At 34.7% G+C, this 20,695-nt stretch overlaps 1 protein-coding gene across 1 annotated transcript in view; it reads left to right on the forward strand.

The window, feature by feature from the left end:
* Window positions 1-20,695, forward strand: part of ptprua (protein tyrosine phosphatase receptor type Ua) — a gene marked incomplete at its 3' end in the record, with an annotated part of 264,930 nt that overhangs the window by 53,239 nt on the left and 190,996 nt on the right. The gene's annotated exons all lie outside the window — the stretch shown is intronic.

Here is a 20,695-nt window from a genome sequence, read left to right on the forward strand (position 1 = left end):
CGCGTCCTCCTGGGCAGAGAAACGCACGGAGTAGAGGAAGTCGGAGTCAAAAAGTTACTAACCACTGACTTGTGAGCATCGGCGCGTGACGTTTCAAGCGCTGATCGCCGATCCCGCAGCTCGGCTTGCCTCTCCAGCAGACCACGGATCTGCTTCTCCACGGACTCCAGTTCCAATCGTACTGAGATCAGCTCGAATGTATCCTCACCTGCACTCAGAGGTAACGTTAGACACACATCCGATATGTTCGCCATTATAACAGATGAACAGTAAATTAACAGTGATACTACCAATATCACTACTAATTTAGGACTGGAATGCTGGATATAACCTGTATCCTTTCAGTGAAACGGGTGTAAAATCAGACGGTCAATAGGCGCGAGCCCACGCGTGAAATGCTAGCGGGCTAAAGGCTAGTAGCCGAGATTCGCAAAGTTGGATCTAAGTAGCGATATCAAAGCAATCCGATTGTTTTTTTTATAGGGAATAGTATCGAGGATAGGTTCACACGATATAAAAATAGAAAGTGCTTGTTAATAAATGAGTGGTAAAGAAGAAAATCAAGGATTAATGAATCAATTCGACGGAGCTCTAAACACAAACAAACACCGCCCGCGCATGCGCAGATTAAGAAATTATGGAAATGACAGTTATGGCGATGTTTCTTAACACAACTAAGTACACTTTTAGTATTTACTGAATTAGTATTTGCATACAGAAGCATTTAAAATATTAATAATACATATATATTTTTTTTTTCTTTATCTTTTTGCATTACTTGCCAAATTCTTCAACTGAAAAAGTTGAAAGTGAACATCAAAAACTTCTTTTTCATAGTGCAAGAGATGTTGGGCAATACTAGCTAATAAAACATGGATGGATGCAAACTTCAGACATGTAATGAGTTGGGATGCACTAATTTTGCATGCTCTTTAATAAGGAAAATATGTGAATTGGGACACAGCAACTTTCCCACCTAAGGAGCGTTTGGCTTGTCTGTCCTTTAAGATCTCCTAATGCTAATCAAAGCATGCTGGGATCTGTGGGGCATGTGTTTGGATTTTGAAGGTCTGCCCACTGTCTCATTTTTAGAGAAGGGTTTCCTGCTCTGCTGATCAATCTAAACGTCTCAGGTTTTGCCAAGTCACATGGTCAGGATAAAAGATAACCAATACTCGCTCTCTTCATCTTGTTCTGTCCTTCACAGCTCTTTTGTTCCTCTCTTAATTAAGCTTCAATGTATTCCTGTTGATAAAAACTCTGTGTTCTCATTTAAACAAAATGTATAGACAAATTGTATTCTGCTAATGCTACATTAATTTAACAGTGCTTGATGCAAAGTTCTGCTTATACTGTATTTTACTTTCATTTTCAGTGTAAACTAACTAGCAGAGGGTGAATAAAAGCAAGAAAAGACAATAACAAATTTGGGATCAGTAAGATTCTTTTTTTAAAATTCATAATTTTTTTCCCAGCAATGATGCATTAAATTGATCACAACTGTTTAAATGCTATTCTTTTTAACTTTCTATTAATCAAATAATCTTTACTTATGTAATAGTAATAATACATGTATCAAGGTTTCCACAAAAATATTAAGCAGCACAACTGTTTTCAACATTGTTAATAATAAGATATTTCTTGAGCACCAAATCAGCATATTAAAATTATTTCTGAAGGATCATGTGACTCTGAAGACTGGAATAATGGCTACTGAAAATACTACTTTTTCATCACAGGAATACATTATATTTTAAAATATATTAAAATATAAAAAAGTTTTTAGATAATAATAATAATTCACATTATTACTGTTTTTACTGTATTTTTGATCAAACTAATGCAGCCTTGGTGAACATAAGATACTTTAAAAAACAAACAATCTTACAGATGGCAAACTTTTGAACGATATGTATTTCATAATATATGATTTTCAGGGAAAATGTGATGAAATAATGGTGTGATACTTGTAATGTCAATCAGAAAATCATTTTCTCACCTGAGCCATTTGAAATTACAGCCCTCTGAAATACATGATTGTGATTGGTCAATCACAGCATTTTGCAGTTACAAGTTCTTGCATAAGGACACTAGATTTTCTCTTATAACTGCATTCCTACATTGGGATGTATGAATTGTGGAATGTGTTTGAATGTTTCATTTTGAGTTGTCACAGAATAAAATAACAGCACACTGCAAGTTTGGAATGTCAAGAATGATGCCAGAATTGTAATACAGTATTTGTGTGGACTATTCCAAGTTTCTTCCGTAGACTTGTTAGCCCAATGGATACAGACACCACAGTAGCACAAAGTCCTTAGACCTGAACAACTCTGCCTTACATTCAAAACACACTAATTGCATCACTCGCTGTGTTGTTATCTTCCTCTCTGTAATTTCGCATTGGTTTAATTTGTGGTTTTGGAGCTGTGCTCCAGGGGTTAGTCTAGACATCCCCATTCACTGCCAGAGCTGAAGGGTCTCATTTCCCTTGCGGAGGGATGCGTGTGTACATTACGAGTGAGAGTGGGTGTGTATGTGGCACAGGCTAGTTAAATATGCTAATTAGTGTCATTTGCAGATTTTCATGAGGGGTTGAGAGCTCAGCTGAGATCATCCATCTGTGCTTGTACATGGACGTGTGTTAAAGGGATAGTTCACTTTGAAATTAATTTTTGATATGTTTTATCTTACCTCAAGGGCATCCAAGATGTAGGTGTCTTTGTGTCCACAGTATTTTCAATTTTGTTATTTTTAGGTCAAACCGTTCTTGTCTGTCAGTCATATAATGCAGGCCTATGGGGTCCACCTCAAAGAGCATACACAGAGAAGTCCAAATTAAACATGATTTAATGACTCGTAAATGTAAGTACACATTGATGGCCTAAGACACGAAACGAGCGGTTTGTGTGAGAAAACAAACAGTATTAAGTACTCTGATGGCGCGGGCGCCTCTGTCTGCGCAAGCCCCGGAAAGCCCCGGAAGTGATCTCTCGCGCGTGTACGTCACTCATTGTTTACACAGAGATTTCGGACGTTTTACCTTTCACTGTGAAGATCTAAACATATTTAGATATACAGGAAATCGCAATGGAAGACGATTTCGGAAAGAAATTAGAAAAAAAAAGAGATTTTACGTCCAAAATCTCTGTGTAAACAATGAGTGACGTACACGCGCGAGAGATCACTTCCGGGGCTTTCCGGGGCTTGCCGGCGCTTGCGCAGAGAGAGGCGCCCGCGCCATCAGAGTACTTGGACGTGACTGTGGTTACAAGAGGTAAAAACGAAATAAATACTCGTTTTCTCACACAAACCGCTCGTTTCGTGTCTTAGGCCATCAATGTGTACTTGCATTTACGAGTAATTAAATCATGTTTAATTTGGACTTCTCTGTGCATGCTCTTTGAGGTGGACCCCATAGGCCTGCATTATATGACTGACAGACAAGAACGGTTTGACTTAAAAATAACAAAATTGAAAATACTGTGGACACAAAGACACCTACATCTTGGATGCCCTTGAGGTTAGATAAAACATATCAAAAATTAATTTCAAAGTGAACTATCCCTTTAAGTTTCCAACGCTGCATTTACCAGGTGACATGTTTACTCTTGGTATTAAAGGAATAGTTCACTTAAAAATGAAAATTCTGTCATCATTTACTCACCCTCAACTTGTTTCAAACCTGTATGAATTTCTTTCTTCTGCTGAACACAAACGAAGATTCTTTGAACGACGTCGGTAACCAAACAGTTGATGGACCCCGTTGACTTCCATAGTATTTTTTTAAGGTCCATCAACTATCTGCTTTCCGACATTATTATATTATAATTTTTCGGGTTTTGCTTGTTTAAATTCCATCTTGGCTAGAGTTTGCACGACTACTAATTTTTACTAGTCATCCAGAAAAGTAATCGACTTCTTGGCAGGTCAATGTTTACTTGATGTAAATGACTCACCCTGCGACGTGCAGCGGTATCAGCAGATTTTGCTGTTCAATACTGCATTTACAGAGTGTGAGTAAAGAAACTGAAGAAGAAAAGAGTCTCCAAATAGGCCATATCCTTTTTAAAGCACCACCATTAAAACCTTCCAAGCACTTTTGTAGCACATTTACAACCTTCAACAATATATTTCAAGACAATTACAGTCAGAATCTTTTTATTTTTTTCATTGTTGGTCTGTTTACAATTAGATGGATGCCTTTGGTTGTTGTGTCATGTTTTTATGTGTCCCATCCTATAAGTCTTTATACGGCATTTAAAAATAGTTAAAATATATTTTTTTGTCTCTAGACCACTGTTCCATTCTGTTGTTCTCTTTCATATCTGTCCATCGCTGTTCCTCTCACAGTTCCTGTGAGCTGTGCTTGTAATTAACTTTTTATTTCTCTTTCTTGATAGCCAATTTTTTGGTAACACTCTAGAATACTGTTTCTCACTTAGGCCTACTGCATAACTAATAGGGAATTATTGAAGAACTAATGGGTAATTCTTCATTAACTACTTCTTCACTGTTAACTACTAAGGAAGATGTGTTAACTAATCAGTATGTAATAGAATTTTATGATTGTGTTAAGTAACAGTTAGTTAATCAATAACTAATGAATTCTGTCATACCTCCTGAAGATCTACCAATTATCTACTAATTAAGGTTCAAGAAAAATAACTAAGAAGTAACTAATGAACAGTCATACAAAACTACATTGAGTTGTGACCTTTCTTATTAACTAATGTTATTAATAGAAGTAGCAATTTTAACAAATACATATAATGTTAAAGTTAAATGTTTGCCTGTGTGGTTTTGTGATTGTGTTCTGTAAGAAATCAACTTCAGAAAGGAACCATACACAAGTGCTTCGCCATAACTAACCTCAGATTAGTTTTATATTTTATATACAGTACTGTGTGTGTCTGTTGTCCTCAGCATAGAATGCCATTGAGTAAATTCATAGTTGAGGCAACGACTGAGGGAAACTGAAAATATAGGGAACCTATTAGTAATTAATAAAGAATTATCAAATAGTTATCAAGGAATTAGGCAACTGATAACCTGAAACAGTATTCTAAAGTGAAAATATAAGGACATTAATTGTTAATTATTAAATAATTATTAGATAATTCTTCAGGAATTACTTAGAACCTGGAACAGTATTCTAAAGTGAAAATATAGGGAACCTATTAAAAATTAATAAAAAATTACCACATACTTCTGACTCATCAAACTTCCTGTAAAAAAAACACTATGAATGTAATGTACATTATGATAAGTTTTGCTAATGAAATAAAAAGTTATTTGCAGATAAATATATCCTATAGGTAAATGTCTGCACTTATCTTTCTTATTAGGGCTGAAGAATGACTACAACTGGCTAGAAAAAAAAATCTGTGCTTTTTTTACTTTTCAAGTACTTAAAAAAATTAATTACCTTTGTACTTTTACTAAGGTCATTTTGAAAATGGCCTAATTATAATTTTACTGGAGTAATATTTTATTGTGATATCTGTACTTTTACTCAAGCACTTGATTTGTGTACTTCATCCACCACTCCACTGCTAAAATAAAACAGATTATTGTAGTAACTACTGTGACTGTTCATTAGTAGTTACTTCATAGTTATTTTTCTAGAACCATAATTAATAGTAGTTCTTCAGGAGGTATGACATAATTAATTAGTTACTAACTGATACTTAACACAATCATAAAATTCTATTACATACTGATTAGTTAACACATCTTCCTTAGTAGTTAACAGTAGTGACTTAAGTGTTAAAAAAGAATGACCTATTAGTTCTTCAGTAATTCCTTATTAGTTATGCAGTAAGTAAGAAACAGTATTCTAAAGTGTTACCAATTTTCTTTCTGCCTCACTTACCTGTCCTTTATTTCTGCAGGAAATGGACATGCTCTGTTGTAGGTATTTATTCCGGTGTTGTAGACTGGGGTGAAGTGACACACACGCACACACACACATGCACACCTATCATTATTATTAAGTACTTTCTATAGGCATAATGTGTGTGTGTGTGTATCTTCATTACATGATATACTGTATCATGTCAAGCAGAGATAAACAGGATATTTTGCTACATACATTTTGCAGCATTTTTTTTAGGCAATAGTTTGATTATTTAATGATCTAGCTTGGCTTTAAAGCTACGTGTAGTACTAACAGTGTGACAGAAAAACCACATGCACTGTAGCATTTTGTTTATGCTGTACTGCTGGAGGAATGCTTGTTACTTGCAAAGTATTATTATTTTTTAAATAGCTGAGCTGTCAAGCTACTGAAACATTTCATTAAGTTAGTAGAGTTACTCTACTTAGTGATTCTCCAACACTGGTCTAATCACAGCACTGACAGCTGTGTTCTGCTGTTATGGCAACAACATTTTTTTCTAATGTGTCCCAGATGACAGATCGGATCATACAGTTCATGAATATGTAGATTCAGCTTCCGAGCTTTACACAGGCTTGACATGGAGCAAGTGTGTTTGTTTTTCCCACGGCTGGTTGTTTGGTGCAAATGGAGGCACGCTCATAACATCATTTATGCAGCGTTTGAACAAAGTTGCATCGGAATCTACTGTACTTACTTTGAAATGTAGCATTTGGCTCAAAACATTCAAGGTTTCATTAAACTGAGACCTTGGGGAGAAACCCCGCCTTAAAAAAACACACATTATAAACACAGATTGTTGACTTGAATAAGCTATTTTAGTGTGTGCAGTGCTGCCAGCGGCTCACGTTTGTTGCTGTTTTGATGTTTATTGTTCATTTCAGACCATAGCATTTACGGTGTTACCCAGCACTAACACCAGTGGCTGTATGATGGGAAATATATTCCACGTTCTTGCATGCACATGTTCCCTGGATATCTGTTGGGTTTGGGTTGATTGGGACTCTGGGGGATTGAATCAAATCATTCTCTTCATGGCTTCCACATGCTGAGTCTCCTCCAGCGATGTGTGTTTGTATTCTCCTCTGAGATGCTGCAGATATATCAGATATACAGACTCATTTCCCCAATTTACTCTTAGATTTAAAACCTTTCATGAGTCAAAAGCAGCTCTGAAGAGAAGGAAAGCAAACATTCTGAAGGGACTTTTATTGTTCTCTATGGATGTACGTGTCAGCATCTGCTTATGCCATTGAATTTGATGATAATTACTGTTGTTGTGGAAGTAAATTGCTACAATTGCCTGCAATATATGTACCATATCAGTCTGTCTGATATAAGAGCACTGCTGAATGATTCAGAAAGTCAGTGGATTATCTAAGGAAATAAATGCCACCCATAAATGCCATGTTCTGTTATTTAAAGGAGTGTTTGCTCTGTTGTTTGTCTGTAGTCTTAAAAGAGTAGTTCACTCGAAAGGCTTTTTCTTGATCTTTGGGCATTTTTGTTGAAATGGTTGAATTTGCTGTATGGGTAAATGTAACAACAAAGAGTTAACTAATATAAACGTATATAACCATAGTCCTTATGAATGTCAACAAAATGAGGATGCATATTTAAACAGATTTGCTTTTATTAGCTGCTGTATTAAGGATAATCAATGATAGTAAATCTACCGCTGATCATGTACCATTTGTAATGACTGTTGATATAAAAAGTATGTCTGAGATGAACTGTGAGGTACAGATGTGAATTGTAATGAAATTTCTTATTTTACAGCCTTGTGTGATATATGTATGGATGATGAAATTGTGGGAGCTGTGTTTGAGGTAGACCAGTATTTAGTCGACCATATTTTATATGCACTGATAAGAAATATAATAGTAAGCCAGGGTGGGAAATGTATGTGTCTGGATGCCATACAGAAGCTAAGGAAGCATTTAATGCATGTCATTTACTGTAGCAGGCCCAGACAGCAGTGGCTTGGATCAAATTACTGCTGCTGAACACCTAAAGTTTGCAAGCCCTAGGGTTGCGGACCTTCTTGCCATTTGCTTTTCCGGCAAATCAATAGTGATAATAATACATGGGCTGTTGCAAGAGTCTATCTAATCGGTAGTCTTGGTGCCTGTTATTAAGGATAACGCTGGCAAGGTGGGAAGTTTGTATAACTATAGACGAATTGCGCTAGCTAGTGTGTTATCAAAAGTTTTGGAAATAATTTTATTAGATCGATTAGGTGTATATCTTGGTACCGCAGATAACCAAATTGGCTTTAAGGCACAGCGTAGTACTGAATTGTGTATATATGCACTGAAAGAAACACTAGAACTCTATAAAATACAAAATTCCTTTGTTATAATTGGCTTTATTGATGCCTCTAAGGCTTTTGATAGAGTTAATCATCAAAAGTTGTTTGGTAAACTAAGACAAAGGGGTGTGCCTAATAGAATACTAAGAATCCTGGTATATTGGTACAGTAATCAGTATGACAATAAAATAGGGTATAGTGTCTCAGCTCCTTTTGGAGGTAATGGTGTGCGGCAGGGAGGTCTACTCTCAACTGGCCTTTTAAAATGTTTATATGAATTAATTGTCAGAACAATTAAGTGACTGTAAGACTGGATGTATGCTTGGTAATATCTTAATCAATTATCTTATGTATGCTGATGATTTGGTCATTTTTTTCTCCGAGTAGTGCTGGCTTTCAACAGCTGCCAAATATATGTTCTGATTATGCCTTAACCGTCTCCAGAGCGTCGGCGCACTGAAGCGTTTTTTTATTTATTTAGTTCAAATATACTATCAGATTTAATGTTATACCTTGACAAACTATACATCATTAAAAAGATATAAGACTCAAGATTCAGTATTTGACCACTATTGTATTCTGAGAAACTTATAGTGACAGTTATGTCTTAATTTGTGTCAGGAGTTATGAAATTAAAAAATGAGTCGTTACCTTTAATATGAATTATGAGCCTCAGCCGGTCTCATTCAGAAAAAAACTCCCGTGCGATCGTCATGACAGCGCTTGACAAAACAACGTCCCTCAGGGCTTTTAGCTCAAACATGTGCAGATTTGGAGAAATATTGATAGATTCTCATAGCTTTACATTAGACTTCTATAGACAGGAATAATATTTATTGAATTTATACCCAAATGCGTCGATGTAATCATTTTGAGCGCTGTATACTCTGTACTGTGTTATCAATTCATCCTGAAAGTGAGGGCGCTGTTTGAACAGAAGTCCATAATATATGGATCACATGAAGAAGAGCCATAATCATGTGACATTCAGGAAGTCCTGCCACAACAAAGCTATCCGAGATCGCTGTAAAGTGCAGATAAAGATGTTTTGAAGACAATAAACATGATTGCAATGATATTTGATTTACCTGTGTTCTTCGAGTCATGTCAGGTATTTTCATAATAATTGATTATATGTATAATGTAATGCTAATCGAGATAGACTTTCAAATTGTGCAGAATACAATAAAATAATATATTTTCTATCTGATTTTTTTATCTGAAGCCAAATCAGATTACAGAAAGTTATTTAAAACACTCGACTTGCGCTATAAAGTAAGTTTGGAGAACAAACATAGTTTTATTCTCATAAATTGTCGTGTATTGATGGTGTGCTAAGCTAACATGCTAGCTAGTACTGAGCACCTGCTACCTTACTTCGGTGTAATTTTTATGATTTTTTTCTAAATAAGAATGCTTACTGAAATGTTTCGTTTTTCAAAAAGGGCATTTGATACAGTTTCACTGTGAAGTGAGAACTTTTATAAAATAAATGAGGGATTGAAACAGTGTGAATTGCTAGTCGTTAGTGATTATAATGCAGACAAAAGAAAAGCATATTTAGAGCAATAAACTGGCTGGAGAGGTGTGAATATGTGCAGGGGAGACTGAGACTGAATGGGGCTCGTTTTTGCATCACAAAACAATAGAGGCAATAGACTGAATAGATGCTTATAAGAAAACAATAAACACCAGTCTAATCAAAATAAAGTCATATGACATGATCTTGAAAAACATTGAACTAAATACAGAGTTTTAGACTTATCATCTTCAAATTTTAAATATAACATGGCCAGACATGTGGCTTTAGCTGCAGTGCATTTCTAGATTGCTACAATGCCAACTTCAATTTTATTTTCATGAAGATGTTTCATAAAAATAAATGTATAATAATTTTACAAAACTTTGAAGCTATTTATAACTATTTTTTTCATTATGATAATAATTAATTCTACATTTACAATAAACTTCCAGGTGTCAGCTTTCAAATGAGATCTTACTTGTGCTTTTAGTACAAAGGGTTCATGAACTGTATCTGTTTCAGTTTGGGAATGCCATATCTGGGGATTTTTCAAAAATGGGCTTGAAGCTTAACAGGTTAAAGATGATGTGCAGTATAATGCAAAAAATAGTGTTGCCATGATATGTAGAACAAAAGGGGATAAGGACCTTCATTTTCCAGATTTTTATCTGTCAGGGTAAGTAATATATGCACTATAACGAAATATTTGGGACATATTAATAATGATGAAATGTGTGATGATGAGCATATTTATATGCAGCGTTGTATGCTATATGCCCAAGCTAATATGTTGGTGAGAAAATGTTATACGTGTTCGTATCAGGTTAAGATGAAACTTGTATTGAGCCTATATAAACTTCAGATTGCCTACAATGACTGTATAAAGGATTATATTGGGGAAAAAAATGAGGTGGAGCAGTGCAAGTAATCTATTTTGTATGTCAAGAGTAAAAACTTTTACTGCTTTAATGAGAAATTTGATGTATACATTTATTTGCCGGCTGCATAAATCACAGAATGCTATTATTATGCTGTTGTCAAACCCTAGGCAAAGTGTGGTGCGACACCAGTCACCTATGAGAAAATATTGGTATAATTGTCTCTTTTCAATGTTTTGTATTGTATGTAATTTTGTGTTGTCTGTTGCATGTTTCTTTTCTAATGGACCTTGAGCCTGGAAATAAAGTTGAATTCAATTCGATTGTTTTAGCCTTTTCCCCAACCTAGACTTTCAATCTAAAAATTTTTAGGAAGGATTTCCATATTTTCGTACAACTAAATAGTTTCTTCCAATGTTAATATACTTGTGCAGAGAAAAAAAAAGAAGTTAATATCACTCCTTGACCAGAATATTTTTCATCGTATGTCATTTCCAATTAATGATGTACATTTGTCAAATTATGCAAAAAGCATGAAAACATGATTTATTCAGTGTGTTGTGTGCATACACTACCGATCTAAACTTTAATGTAAGTTTTTCAAACGTGACAGTAAAGACATAATGTTATGAGAGATTTCCATTTTTAAAATAAATTCTACTCATTTGGACTTTCTGTTCATCAAAAAATTATTAAAAATGTATTGGTTTCCTCAAAAATATTAGGTTGCACAACTGTTTTGTGACATTGTTATTATTAAGAAATGTTTGTTGAGCACCAAATCAGCATATTAGACTGATTTCTGAAGCAAGTGACACTAAGCCTGGAGTAGTGATGCTGAAAATTCAGCTTTGCCACCACAGGAAGAAATTACTTTTTAAAATAGAAAATAGTTATTTAAAATCGCAATAAAATTTCACAATATTGCGGTTTTTATTGTATTGACTCTGTGAGGAAAATGTTCATGACGTTTCAGGGATGAATAACATAACTGAAAAATCTTCAGCAATGCACATTCATGCATCAAATGAGAAATTTGTCAGAGTAAATAAGCCAGTGAACTAAATTAGTCAAACAAACTATAGTTAACACATGTTTCTTTGTGTGCTATTGATTTGTAAACTTTTAGTTTGTGGTTCTGTCTTCTGCCTATGTTTCTCCCCGTTATACCCTGATTGTCTGCACCTGTGTTTTGCTATGCAATTAGCCTGTCTATTGAAGCCGTATTTCTAGTGTTGATTGTCAGTTTTGTTTGATTGTCTATTCATTCCTGTACTGTTTATGAACCATCCGTTTCTGAATTTATCGTGCTTTTGTTTTTATATAAGTGAAGTTACTGCATTTGGGATCCTGACATGCTGATTAGAAGATTGGAAACACAAGAGCTTAAAATGATAGGGCTACTAGGATAGTAATTACACAGATTCAAACAATCAAAAAGGAACAGAATCATAAACTAAGGGGCTGTTTATACGACACTGTTTTCAAATAAAAACAGAACACTTTTTATGCGTTTTGGCCGTTCATTTACACAACAACAGCGTTTTGGGGGCCTGAAAACACAAACTTTTTGAAAACGGGTTTCAAATTACAAATCTTTGAAAATTATACCATTATCATAACTGTGTAAAAAAAAAAAACCTACACAAATTAATTTGTGAAAATGGTGATGTCGTGCACATGTGTGTTTAGTCTATAGGCACGTAGTGTTTGTTTACAAAGTGACATCGCCATCTACTGGCCTGGCAGCATAATACAGCGTTTTAGTCGTTTTCACGACGTTGTAATCTGGACTCAAAAAAACCCATAGGAAAAACCTTTCTGGTTTTCATACATAGCTAGTTGTCGTGTAAACGTACCCTAAAATTCCCCAAAACAAAAGCCCGCAGACACAAAAGAACCATTACAGTATAGTCACAAATTGACAGAAGTATAGCGACAGATCATTTCTTCTGTGTAATAACGTACAGCACGTCTAGTGAAACAGATATCAAAAAAGATATATCCATCAGTTGTTGATTGGTACATTTCGATGTTACGATTAACTATGTCTTTCTCCATTGCCTTTCTATGATGTTCAAAACGCTTCTAAGGATGCTGAGATGGTGTATGGTACATTGTATATATAACATTAGCAACACATTAGCAAAGGCTAATCACATTATTTATTAGTTACTGATACTGATAAAGACGACCCTGTATAATTCTATTTTCCCCTTCTGCTTCTGAATCAGTGTCTGGTTCAAACACATGGCCGAATTAAAATAATATTTCCACTTGCCTTTGTGTAGTCCACTACGGTAGACTGAGTGAATCAGGTATAGCCCGAGCTGGAGGCGGGGACTAATTTACATATTCATGACCCCAAGTATACCAAATGAAGCAAGGGTGTAGAGTTACGTTCAAGCTATTTTTTTTAACCCTTTAATGCGCAAACTATGGATAACCCTTCTAATGCACAACATGGGTCTAAAAAGACCCTTATTCATGGTATTTCATGCATGGCTTGGCATTTTTTTGTTTCACCTTTTTAATATTTCATGATCTATAAATTTCATGATTTATGAATATTCAAAATATCTTGTATTCAATTATCACAAATTCATATTTTAATATTTCCTAGGTTTTGTGTAAATACATCAAGTTTTCACACATGGGTCTAAAATGACCCATCTATGTAAGCGTGAATAAAAAGCGTGAAAACAAAAGAATAAAGAGAACTTTTTGTTAAAATAACCAATGTCACAGTTGTTTAGATCAACACATTTACTGTAACACTTGAAATATGTTTATTGGCCACTTTGTCACACATAACACACATATAACCGATAACACTGAAATTGAACTGTAGTGTAGTGCAACTGTAGGGGATCTCCTCACCACCAATGTGCAGCATCCACCCGGATGATGCGACAGCAGCCATAGTGCACCAGAACGCCACCACACGACGGCTTATGTGACCGATAGCATTGATTTATGACCACAAATAAAAATTAATATGGAGTTACAAGGTTTCTGCCCAACAGCGACAATATATACTTGTATATATAACTTTCTATTGCAACTATTATTTTGTTGACCTAGCTAACATTAGATAAAATAGAATATGTCGACCGCAAGCTAGCTAATAGTATTGGACATGTTTCTTATTTGCACTAGTAATGGATTTCAAGGTCAAGGTAACCTTAGCCTAAACGTTCAAATATTAGGCTATATCTAGATGTCTTTCACAAAATATCAAATATTTTCTGTGACAAAAAATGTATTAAAGGTGCCCTAGAATGTTTTTTTTTATTATTTTATAATGTTTCCTGGGTTACCCTTATAATGTTAGTATGTTTTTTAGATAAAAAATAATCATAATTTAGAAATAAATGGCATTTTTCCTAGCCTGCTTTTAGCCTCTGATTTGAACACTCTGTTTGAAGGGGCGTGTCTGCTGTGGGATTCAGTGTAACCGCGGCCACTGCTGTGATTGGCTGACATGCTTGCATATGAAATAGCTACGCATTACATGTGAAACTCTCTCCCGAATACTTTTACTACTGCTATTATACGTTTTTACTATAACAGCTATCGAGATTAACGAATCGTGAGATGTTTTTAAAGTATTTAGATCTATTCCCATCACATAAAATGTTGCCGTGATGAGCATTGAGCAGATGACAGTGTGTTGATCGCGAGAATGAAGATCTTATCATTGCAAAGCAGTTTCTGCACTCTCTCTGCTTTCACCAATGCAAACACGATGATGTAAATACAGTAAGAGCTTCGTTGTGCAGTAACGTGCGTCATTGATTTCATAACGAGTTTGGCAAGTGTCCAGATAAACTCGCGCTGTGTGGAAAGATTGTTCTTTGATCGCTTTCTGTATATAATTTGTTCACAATTTAAATACGATTATTTTCATCCTACTAAAAGAAACGATGTGAAGCTGATATTTTAGTCACTGGCTTGACTTACTGATGCATAAACAGTATTGAACGATTTTGAGAGAAAGATTACCTGTCTGAACTTGAACAATTACACATCAGAAAGTGTTGCTTGGTAGCTCGATCCGAGGCCAGCTCTGTATTGGCCCAAGTTGAGGAAACACTCGGTGAAATGTTTGGAAATTTCCAGAGAAAATAAAATTAACCCATTGTTTCTTCAGAGGCTCAGATGAAGGAACTAAAAAATACTTTTGTGTTCATGTGTACATCCACACTGAGCAACTGCCATGCTTCGGCTGCGCAGTTCCGCCTGGCATTGAGGGCTGGCATTATGCAAATATTTGGAGGCGTACATAGTAATGATCCCGACTATTGCGTCACAGTCGGTATTGTGTGGAGAACCGACCGTTTTTCAGGGGTGTTTTTCATAAACGTGAATTAAATGAGAACGCGAAAACAGTCCAGTTTGAGATTCACTCTATGTCATGTCCATGCACTGAACTCTTGTTATTTGACTATACCAAGGTAAATTCAATTTTGAATTATAGGTCACCTTTAAATAAAACTTACATGCATGAAATATACAAAAGCAGCCGTGTTGAATTGTGAAATGTGTGGCAGGTGAATAGTTTTCTGCAGTAAATATATTTATACTATTTATAAATATCAAAGGTTCCTATATGGGTCATTTTTGACCCATGTGTGTAAAATTGATGTAGAAATACAAAAAACGTGTTTGTTTATAAAGTAAGAAAGGAAAAATAAACATAATGATTTGTGGAAATGAAAAACAAGATATTTAATGAATACCTGGATTAATAAATGATAAAATACATTTCTTTCAAATATTCAGCAAAGAAACATGAATACGGGTCTTTTTAGACCCATGTTGCGCATTAGAAGGGTAGTGACACAAAAACGATCTTTATTCGAAAAGTAAGAAAGGACAAATTTAAATAAGGATTTGTAATAATCTAAAACAAGTTAATTGAGGAATACCTGGAATACTGAATGATAAAATTAATTTCTTGCAAAGATACAGAAAATGAAAACTTAGTCGGGCCTATTTAGACCCATGTTGTGCATCAAAGGGTTAAGGCATGAATAACTTATTTTCACAGGGGGGGAAAACAACAACATTTATTTCATTTTGATAATCAAGTAATTAATTTGTATTTCAATTTTAGTTTTAGTTATTTTAGTAGCCTACATCAACTTAAACTAAACAAAACTGATAAATGTTGCCTTGGCAAATAGCTGAAATAAACTAAGTTTAAGTTTTTTAATATTTAATTTTTATTTCAGTTAACATATATTTCAAATAATGAAAATGTTTTTTAATGGTTTTAGTTAACAATAATAACCCTGGGATGGAGGCAGTTCTGCTGAATGCAATCGTGCGGTCTAATTTAAGAAAGGGACAGGTTTAAGTGGAGTCCTGCATATACGTCACGATAGATAAGTCTGTTGTCTCACCGCACCGGAAGATCAAGTTATGACATTTTGATTCAAAATATCATAAATTATACATACATGAATGAATTGTGCATTACAAGATTTATACCATGCATTTAGATATGGTGAATTTTCATTCCATACCAACTTTAAAGAAACACCCCTAATGACAATTCTGTCCTCATTTACTGGTCCTCATTTGAACAAAGCTGCTTTTCCTCCAATTAAAAGTCATACAATGTGACCTGGATTCATTTCTGAGTTACACTTTTAATCATATATTTACATCAGTAGCTTGTGGTTAGCCATCTTCTCATGATGGTCTGTATTGGATGTGTGTGTAATTGGTGTGTCTTAACAAGCACATCCAGTGTGTTAGCTTATAATTACACTACATCACACTCTTACAGTGTTAATTGCTAAGTGTTTCTGTTGCAAACACCCGCAGCACACCACTTTTGCCCTATGCTTAGTGACATTTTAGTGATCATATTTCTGTTATTATGCAAGTCTTTGCAACTTTTACTTTTACTTTGTGCCTTGCTTTGACCCCATTACTGACCTTGTGCAGCTGACGCCAGTTGTCCATCTCTCTGAACAGGTGTGTGTGTGTGTTTGTGCCAGGTGTCCACCGGTTCTCCCAGTACACCCCCCTGAGAGCCACAGTTGGCTGGGTGGCTGACCTTGGTGCTGCCGAGGGCATGTCTGGGTTCATAGAGGCAATGCGGCACTTTTGATTGATGGATGCAGCAGTGCGGGTCATGATGACCTCTTGTTAGGTCATTTTCACATGCGACGTTGATCTGGTCACTAGTCAGTGTGAGTGTTTAAGGCCTTTCTTGGCATTCAGGGCATGCGATTTTATAATGAAATATTGTCATTGTTCAATCACCCTCATGCTTTAATCCTGTCAATTCACTATAATGCAGTTTATTTCTGACTTTCAGGGTTCAGGCTTTAGCCGTAGTTGGACTATTTTTGTTGGCGGAAAAATAAATAAACAAACACACTACCAATCAAAAGTTTGTAATAATTAAGAATTTTTTTATGTTTTTGAAAGAAGACTCTTATGCTCAACAAAAGACTGCATTTATTTGATCAAAATATACCATAACAACAGTAATATTATTACAAATTAAGAAAACTGTTTTCTATTTGAATATACCGAATATACATGTAATGGCAAAGCTGAATTTTTAGCATAATATTCCAGCCTTCAGTCACATGATCTGAATTATTATCAATTATTATTGGTACTCAATTATTAATAATGGTTCATAACAGTTTTTGCTGCTTAATACTGTGGAAATCATGATACTTTTTTTCAGGATTCTTTGTTGAATAGAACATTTAGAAGAATCACATTTACAATTTTGATTTTTTTTTTTTACATTATTAATGTATTTACTGTCACTTTTGATCAGTTCAATCATTGATAGTAAAGTACAACTTTTAATCTTACTCCAAACTTCCGTTTCTAACATTGATAATATTGATAATAATAAGAAATGTTTCTTGAGCATAAAATCAGCATATTTGAATGATTTCTATTTTCTTACATTTTTGTCCATTTGTAGATGCCCTTGCTTATCAATAAATGGAACTTTTTGATTATTACGGTTGACTGTTTTTCCTGTAATCCTTTTGCGTGTGTTAAAGTGATTTTGATTTACAGCCCATTTTGGGTTTATTTTATTCAATTTTGATTAAAGGATAGGCTATAGCAGTGCGGGTAAGTAGTCAGTGTGAGTGTCTAAGGTCTTTCTTGGCGGTCAGGGCACGTGACTTGAAAATGAAATCTTGTCATCATTCACTCACCCTCATGCTGCTCTGGACCCTCTTTCCTGCACACACACACACACACACACCAAGCTCTTCTGATCTGTACCTACACACACACACATACTTAGAGAGATGAGAGTCATCACTGCCTCTCCATCAATACCTACAGCTAAGACAACCCACACGCACACATCAAAAGATGGCATCTTTTTCATTTCCTGTTCTCTTCTTTTTTCTTAATGGCTGTGCATGATTCTACTTTGCTCCATTTCTTTTTTATCACTCCATTTATTTTCACATTTACATCACTCGGCTCATTTGAAGTTTGTCCTCTTCTCCCTTCTTCTTTGTCCTCACACACAGAGACACACACTTACAGAACATGACATACCATTAGTCGGTGAGTGCATCATAAGAGTGTGTTTGGTCACGCAGCTGTACATGTTGGAGGAGGAGGTCACATTATTGACTGCTCTGTTCCTTGATGCAGAGAAATATGGTCTATTGAACATAAAAAAACCACACAAAAAAACATATATATATATATATATATATATATATATATATATATATTCATATTTAAATACATCTAATAATATATAAATATAAAACAATGAAATTCAAATATAAGTATTGTAAATAGTGGCGTGCATACATGTCAATGTGTTTTGGGACCTTACCCCTTATTCTGCCATATAATAGATTTTAAATTCTCACTTATCATATTATGAGTTTACCAACATAGGTTAATTTGGGAAACATTCCTCTACCTACAATTCACTGTAGTTTCCAGCCGAAATAGTGGCAGTAAAACACCAACAACTTTTATTCCATTTCATACAAAAAATATGACTGATTATGATTTATGTTTTGACCTTAAAATACTTTTACCATAGTTCATGATTTGTAAACTAATGTAGGTGGTACATTATTTTCAAATGCGATGTAGAGTATTAATTGGTGCCACTCACCAGACATTTTATTTTTGGATTGCTGCAAAACGTACAACAACCAGCATACGTCACAAGATTCACATTTGTTTTGGATCAAATTGAACAAGCTTTTAACGCCACATACTGGATATTTCACTTTGAAAGTGTCGCAAAACATGCAATAAGCAACATATAATTTTGCTAAAATTTGACATAGTTACATTCTTCCAATAATGCTGCGATGGAACTTACCCAACCCTGGTTTAAAAATAGCTGATGTTCTTTTACTTATAAAATAAATTGTGAATCTCGATCTTGCTAACATCTTCTACTCTGTGTCATTCAGTGGTTCATTTATTTTAAGCCTACTGCTATTATCGCAATCAACAATTACAAAGAAACAGGACAACAAACAGCACCTGAAAGATGGTGTGACTTCTTCAAATTAAAGGTACATTGTGTGCTCTTAAGGGAGGGAGAGAGAGAGAAAAGAAAATCTCAATGTGTTTTTGTTGTTTATTTGAGGTTATTTATGTGCAGTGTTGTTTGAAAAACTTGATAAAACGAGATAATCTCTCTTTTTTTTTCAAATTATTATGGCACACCATATGATAATAAAAACAAAATTAGACAACATATTATATTTAAATGTATAAATAGTGCTAAATGCTATTTATACTTAGTGCAAAATATGCTTCCCTCAGTACATTATTAATCAGTATATGGAATAATAACAACTGTATCATTTTTAAAAAATATTTTCATTCTCTTTTATTTGTATTTTTTTTAATAAACTGCTCTCCAAGATGAAATAATGAAATAAGAATTGGGCAAAGAATATTGTAAAAAAAAAAAAAAAAAGATTACTGTTTCGGTCCCCTTTTCCGCTTTTTTTTTAACTGTCCTGTATTACTGATTCTGAAATGTTTACGCACTCGTTCCGTGAGTAAGGTGTGGATTATTGCCCATGTTATCTCCTCGCTGAAATCGTTATATTATCTGTTTCATGCTGGAAAAAGAGATTGAGTTATATAAGATGTAAGATATAATTGTCACATGTGTGGCTGTGGTGAATAAAGCGCACGATGATAGAAATTGGGTGAATTCAGGGTATCGCTATTGAGATTATTCGGAAAATGTGTCCTAATTACTACAACAACAGTCTTTAATATAACACTCAGGAATTTCAGGAGAATAAGGCAAACACAACCACTTAAAATTGACAAGAACAGACAAAGGAAACTGATAGAAACTCAGGGTATAAGAGGCAAACAAAGGATACAAATAATGACCAGCTGAACAGAATGACTAAATCACTGAGTTACCAAGGAGATGAATGAGAACTGACAGGCAGGTAACAGAATGAAAACAGAACATAAACGTGTCAATAATACGGTCACATACATATTTTAATGAAGCAATGACAAAAAATAAATCATTGTAGTGTGAGTACATTGTATAGTGTCACACTCCATGACCAAGACCACATGGACCACAACGTTTATTGTGGTTTATTTGTCGTTTAGTACAAATGTTGGCTAATAAGTACCATTTTGGATAATTTGGCAATTTTTTGGTAAATATACTTTCAGCTAATAATAATAGTGTAGTTCCAACCTGTTTAATACCTCTGACCTTGTTTATGTCCATGCATGTTTGTCTACATGCAGAAGAGTTGCAGATTCTATTGGCCTGCCTAAAACTAATCTCTTAACCATTTTGAATTTTCACAGGAGGATTTTCAGCTAAAATGCCTGGGTGTTAATGCTCGATCGCTTATTGAAGTGTTAGTACATTACTAATGCATATGATCAACAGTATACATTATTTGACAGCTACTTTTTATCTTTGCAAGTCAAAGCATTTCACTTCAACCAGTTACACAGTTTTATTTTGAGCGAGCCGTTTTAAAGTTCCTTGGGAATGTAGACGGTCCCCAATCAAATCCCCCAAATCATCAAAAGCATTTATGTTATTGTCAATT

The sequence above is a fragment of the Rhinichthys klamathensis genome, unplaced genomic scaffold, assembly GCF_029890125.1.
Source record: "Rhinichthys klamathensis goyatoka isolate OS25496 unplaced genomic scaffold, OSU_Roscu_1.1 h1tg000785l_1, whole genome shotgun sequence".
Lineage (NCBI taxonomy): Eukaryota > Metazoa > Chordata > Actinopteri > Cypriniformes > Leuciscidae > Rhinichthys > Rhinichthys klamathensis.